The following is a 6,162-nucleotide window of genomic DNA, read 5'->3' on the forward strand; positions in this document are numbered from 1 at the left end:
CGGTTGGGCTCGGCCTCAGCACGGGCGACGCCAGCCACCCGCACGCCCCTGCCCGCTAACCCGCTAGGGCCCTCTGTGTCTATGACGAATGGGGCCCACGCCCCTTAGAACGTTTCTTTTAAAGAGTAAAAAAATTAATTAATAATAAGAAGAAATATAAATGTTAATTAATTAATTAATTAAGTTAATTAATACTGTTTAGATTAACCTAATCACTAGTTAAAACTAATTAATTCTGTTTAGTTAGTCAATGACAGCTGGGACCCACACGTCAGTTGACCAGTCAACACCTCTGTTGACTGATGATGTCATGCTGACGTCATGATGACGTCAGCGTGCACTATTCTGGATAATGTTAGAATTAAATAATTAAATTTCAAAAAATGAATTAAATCTTTAAAAATTAATATAAAATAATCCGTAAGCTGGATGAAAATACTTTGTACATGAAAGTTGCTCAAAACGACGAGGCGAATCTGGGTACGCAACCCGTTTGTCCACCCCACATCCCTAGCATAGCGAACACGCAACTTTCCCCCTCCGGTTCATCTGTTTGAAAACGTGAAACACCGGGGATACTTTCCCGGATGTCCCCCCCCCCTTCACCAGTATCACCTCCTACTGCGTTAGGTCACCTCTAGCACCGCGTATTGCCATGCTACGCTTTGTGATACTTTGATTGCTCAGTTATTTATTGTGTTCCCCCTCCGTTACTTCTTTCCGATAAACCCCGAGACTGCCGACGACTACCCAGTTCGACTGCGGAGTTGACGACCCCTCCTTGCCAGAGCAACCAGGAAAGCCCCCCCCCCCTTGATCACCAGATATCGCCTATTCTTCTCTATACTGCTTGCATTAGAGTAGTGTAGCATGTTACTGCTTTCCGTTAATCCTATTCTGATGCATAGCCTGTCATTGTTGCTACAGTCATTGATACCTTACCCGCAATCCTAAATGCTTAGTATACGATGCTAGTTTATCATCATTGGTCCTACATTCTTGTCAGTCTGCCTTGCTATACTATTGGGTCGTGATCACTCGGGAGGTGATCACGGGTATATACTATACATATATACATAATATAGATGGTGACTAAAGTCGGGTCAGCTCGTTGAGTACCCGCAAGTGATTCGGATAAGGGGGCTGAAAGGACATGTGGCTCCATCCCGGTAGAGGTGGGCCTGGGTTCCCGATGGCCCCCGACTGTTACTATGTGGCGGAGCGACAGGGCAGGTTGAGACCACCTAGGCGAGAGGTGGGCCTGGCCCTGGTCGGCGTTCGCGGTTGCTTCATAATAACACGCTTAACGAGATCTTGGTATTTGATCTGAGTCTGGCCACTGGCCTATACGCACTAACCAACTACGTGGGAAAGATATGGGCACTCGACGTCGTGGTATCAGCCGAAGCCTTCTAGATGTCAGCGACTGAGCGGCGCGCGCCGGATTGGAATGTAAGCCTGCTCTTGTATTAAGGGGGCTAGTTCTGCTTTCGGCCGCCCACGCAACATGCAGGTGTGCAATGGGCAATGGGCCCAGACCCCTACGCCATAGGAGTTAGACCGGCGTGCTGACCTCTTTGTTAGGCCTAGGTGGGGCTGCGACGTGTTGATCTTCTGAGGCCGGGCATGACCCAGGAAAGTGTGTCCGGCCAAATGGGATCGAGCGTGTTGGGTTATGTGGTGCACCCCTGCAGGGAAGTTAATCTATTCAAATAGCCGTGATCTTCGGTAACAGGATGGCTTGGAGTTGTACCTTGACCTTATGACAACTAGAACCGAATAGTTAATAAAACACACCCTTCCAAGTGCCAGATACAACCCGGTGATCGCTCTCTAATAGGGCGACGAGGAGAGGATCGCCGGGTAGGATTATGCTATGCGATGCTACTTGGAGATGCTACTTGGAGGACTTCAGTCTACTCTCTTCTACATGCTGCAAGACGGAGGCTGCCAGAAGCGTAGTCTTCGACAGGATTAGTTATCCCCCTCTTAATCTGGCATTCTGCAGTTCAGTCCACTGATATGGCCCTTTACACATATACCCATGCATATGTAGTGTAGCTCCTTGCTTGTGAGTACTTTGGATGAGTACTCACGGTTGCTTTTCTCCCCCTTTTTCCCCTTTCCCTTCTACCTGGTTGTCGCAACCAGATGTCAGAGCCCAGGAGCCAGACGCCACCGTCGACGACGACTCCTACTACACCAGAGGTGCCTACTACTACGTGCAGCCCGCTGACGATGACCAGGAGTAGTTAGGAGGATCCCAGGCAGGAGGCCTGTGCCTCTTTCGATCTGTGTCCCAGTTTTTGCTAGCCTTCTTAAGGCAAACTTGTTTAACTTATGTCTGTACTCAGATATTTTTGCTTCCATTGACTCGTCTATGATCGAGCACTTGTATTCGAGCCCTCGAGGCCCCTGGCTTGTATTATGATGCTTGTATGACTTATTTTGCATTAGAGTTGTGTTGTGATATCTTCCCGTGAGCGCCTGATCTTGATCGTACACGTTTGCGTGTATGATTAGTGTACGATTGAATCAGGGGCGTCACAGACGAGTCCGGCGTGCAAATTGTCTTCGGCATTGCAAGGCGGGTTCCTCCTCCAAATACTTCATAGAAGATGTTGAACACAAGGATAGTGTCCGGCTCTGCAAAATAAGTTCCACATACCACCGTAGAGAAAATAATATCTGCACAAATCTAATCTGCGGACGTATTCTGCAGCGTGACATCACACCACGGCCAAGCCTTTATTCGAATCGTTTTACTGTTCCACCTCAGCGCGTTTAACAAGGCGGTTTCCTTGGCATATCTTGTCAAAGCAGAGATCGTGCCCCCTTATTTCGGGATTCTCATCAATACGAGCGTGGGTAACCCAACTGGCCCTTTGGTATGACTCCCTAATTGAAAGCGAGTCCCAAACGGTTATGGGGAGGGCTCTTGGTATTCAACCTTTTTATAAAGAGACCAAGGCTCGCCTCCTTTCTTTTCAATTCAATCAAATCCGCCCCTCACCTCGAGTTCCAACACCCAAAGCTCCAGTTTTAAGCGCTTCGGACCTTCGACGATGTCCGGCTCCGACCTTCAAGGCCGGTGGATGCCTTCCTCTGTTACGGAAGAAGACGTGTGAAAGCTGAGAGATGCCAGGTATCTAACCGGCAAAATCTCGCATAGGCTGCCTGCTCAAGGGCAAGCCATCCCCACTCCCCAGCCCGGTGAGAGCGTGGTGTTCACATCTCACTTCCTTTGGGGGCTAGGCTTCCCGATTGATCCCTTTGTGAGGGGGCTTATGTTTTATTACGGGCTGGAATTTCACGACTTAGCTTCGGAGTCCATCCTCCAAATCTCATCGTTCATTGTCATGTGTGAGGCCTTCCTCCATATTACTCCTCACTTCGGATTGTGGCTTAGAACCTTCAAGGTGGAACCGAAGATGATCGAGGGGCAGCACGCTGAGTGCGGAGGAGCTATCATAAGCAAGATGGTCGACGCTCCATGGCCCGAGGGCTCTTTCCAAGAGGAGTTCAGCTTATGGCAACAGGACTGGTTTTACATCACAGCCCCCAGGGGCACCACATGGGTGGCGCCACCTGCTTTTCGCTCGGGTCCCCCACCACGGCTAGCGTCATGGGTCAATGAAGGGCTTATCTGGGGGTCGTCCAAAGACGTGCCCTTGTTGCAAGACCGCATTCGAGATCTCCTAGAAAGAGATATTAACTTGACCGTAGTGGCGCAAGTTATGCTGATTCGCCGCATGCTGCCCTGCAAACATCGCCCTCTCCGCCTGTGGGAATTTAATCCGGAGGGACCGCGAGTCCTCCAACATTTTATGGGCACGACGCCCGAGGAGATGTAGAAATTGTTCTTCGGATCACAAGCAAGGTGTCCGGACTTGTCCGAGGACGTAGGTCTGAGCTGTAATCGCCCGGATGCTCAAGTAAGTAGCCCCGTATTTGGACACGCCATCCATATTTTTATCATAAAAATTGACCTTAACAGAGCTATCCTTTGAACAGGAGTGGATAGCGAAGGCAAAGCTTATCAGGTATCCAGCCCCCCTGCCTAAGACCGCACCGGATCCCGTGTTAACCAAGAAGCTAGGGATTGTGCTTTTGACAGAAGGCGAAGAGGGGAACCAAGGAGCTACCGCCTCCACGAAGGAGGCTGTCAGGAAGGGAGGAATCGAGAATTCCCCCAACCCGGGAAAGAAAAGGACTACCTCTGAAGACCCGGAAGGGATGGCCTCAAAACGGGGGAAGAAATCTTCGCCAGAGGATCCGGTGCCGAAGAATGCCCCGCCCGCATTGCACCCCCAAGGGGATCAGCTCTCCCCCGAGCCGTAAGTAAACAGAGGGTTCCAAAATAAGTGACATCCCTATTTTATTTCTGAGGAAGATAACCGAAATATTACCTTGCAGTTCGGATCTCAACCCTTCTCAGCAGAGCTCATCTTCAGGGGATCTTCGTCCGGAGATGATGGAGAGTGAAACGCCTCCCCTAGCTGCACCGTCTTACAAGGCAGGCGACCCCAAGGTGTCGTCTCGGAGGGTTTTTCCAAGTCCGGACCCTGAAAAAGGTCGGCAGGCTAGTCCGGCACCCTCTGGTGCGCGGTCGGAGGGGCTGAAGGATCTACTCAGGCGAGTGTCCATCTCAGAAGAACACCATATGTTGATGAACACGGTGATTGGAAGGATTTCATCTGCGGAAAGCGGATTGTACGAGGCCGCCAGGAGTTTACTGACAGGCTTTGAGGTACGTGAAAAGGTGTACCTTTTGGTAGAGCCGCATATATAAAATGCGCCCTATATAAATAGTAGCCCCTGAGACTCTGTGTGTCGTCAAAAGTGACGGTGCACAGAGGATCATAACCCCAGGTATAATATATCACCGTTTTTATGAAGGTGGCGAGGCGTTCGGTGGCTAGCCGGACTGATGAATATGTCGAGCTAAAGCGGCAACTTGACGTAGCGGACGCTGACATCGCGCTTGTGAATAAGCGGCTAGATGAGGCACAAGGTATGTTCCAAAGACATCTGAGAAGAGGAGTTCGATGCTCGTGCCTTATAAGATATGTGCTTGATGTAGATGGTGTTGCTGCCGTGGAGAACCTTCGAGCGGAACTTGCCCGAGCCAAGGAGCAAGCTAGGAAAAGTGATGCGGCTGCCGTTAAGGCGGCTGAAGAGCTAAAAGCCGAATAGGCTGCTCACTGCCAGAGCAAGAAAGCAATAGCCGAGATGGCTATAAAATTGAAGGATGCTGCCGACCGCTGTAAATTTCTTGAACAAGAAGATAGGGCGACTCAGAAGGACCTTGAAAAGATCACTGCCGAGGCCAAGGATACTTGCTCTGCAATGAGAGCTATGAAGGAGGAGCTACGTCAGGCCGGAGATATCACGGCTGGAAAGCCCTATATGTTGCGGATGAAGTTCGGGGATCCTAAGTATGCTCTGTTAGACCGGCAGTGGAGTGTGGAAAACACTTATCTGGATTTGGCAGCGAGTGCGGCAGACGCGACCAAACACTTCTGGGGTCGAGGTGACCATGAATTGGAAGAACTCTTTTGGTCGCAGTTCCACAATCCAGAATGCCCACTTTCGATATCCGACCGTTTGGCCGCCTGGGCGGAGCTGAACAGGTTATCCGGACTCGCCATGAGGTATGTTGCGAGTCGTCTATGGCTGGAAGAGCCAGAGCCGAAGAGTTATTTTAGCTTGTTTCAGCAGTTCCTTCGTTCGGTGCCGCATGTTGATGCAATGAAGAGGTCGGCGTGCATAGAGGGTGCACAGATGGCTCTTGCCCGTGTCAAAACATACTGGGCGGATATGAAGGCCAGTGTTGTTGCATCCCGGGATTCGGACGAAAGCCGAGTACCTGCCAAGCACTACTTTGAGGAAGTTCTGCAGGTCGCTCGTTTAATAGAAGCGCAGTGCTCGAAGGATGTAGTGTTCGAATAGCATATGCTATTGTAAAACAAATATTTTGATAGAATATAAAAGCTTTTTATACTTGTGCTTGCAAGAATTATAATGCCTCCTATGCGGCCGTTAATGTATATGTGTATATAACCTGAAAGATGGCAGTCGTTGGCTTCAGCCCCCACGCATATAATGCGGGGGTGTTCGCGAAAAAGGCACCTTTTCACACTTAATCCAGTGTCTTGGTCC

Source organism: Triticum dicoccoides, chromosome 5B (genome assembly GCF_002162155.2).
Source record: "Triticum dicoccoides isolate Atlit2015 ecotype Zavitan chromosome 5B, WEW_v2.0, whole genome shotgun sequence".
NCBI lineage: Eukaryota > Viridiplantae > Streptophyta > Magnoliopsida > Poales > Poaceae > Triticum > Triticum dicoccoides.